We start from the raw sequence: 337 nt of genomic DNA, 5'->3' as shown, positions 1-337 counted from the left end.
GCAGGCGGGGGGGTATGAGGAGCTTCATCCCTGAAATTCTCAAAATTAAAGTCATTTGGACCATCAATATCCGCAACAAATAGATCAATATGAATGAGATCAGACCTGGTAATGTTTTGAGAGTCAGATGGAATAGAATAAAAAGGCAAATGCTCAAGAAAAACAACATGACGAGAAATATACAATTTACGAGTAGAAAGATTATAACAACGATAATCTTTCTGACCATCCTCATAACCAAGAAAGACACATATGGCAGATCGATGAGTCAATTTACTCTGTTCAAGATTAGGAAGAAGAACAAAACAAGTGGAACCAAAAACCCTCAATGATGAAT

The sequence above is a fragment of the Lupinus angustifolius genome, chromosome LG08, assembly GCF_001865875.1.
Source record: "Lupinus angustifolius cultivar Tanjil chromosome LG08, LupAngTanjil_v1.0, whole genome shotgun sequence".
NCBI lineage: Eukaryota > Viridiplantae > Streptophyta > Magnoliopsida > Fabales > Fabaceae > Lupinus > Lupinus angustifolius.
This window is presented reverse-complemented; position numbering follows the sequence as displayed.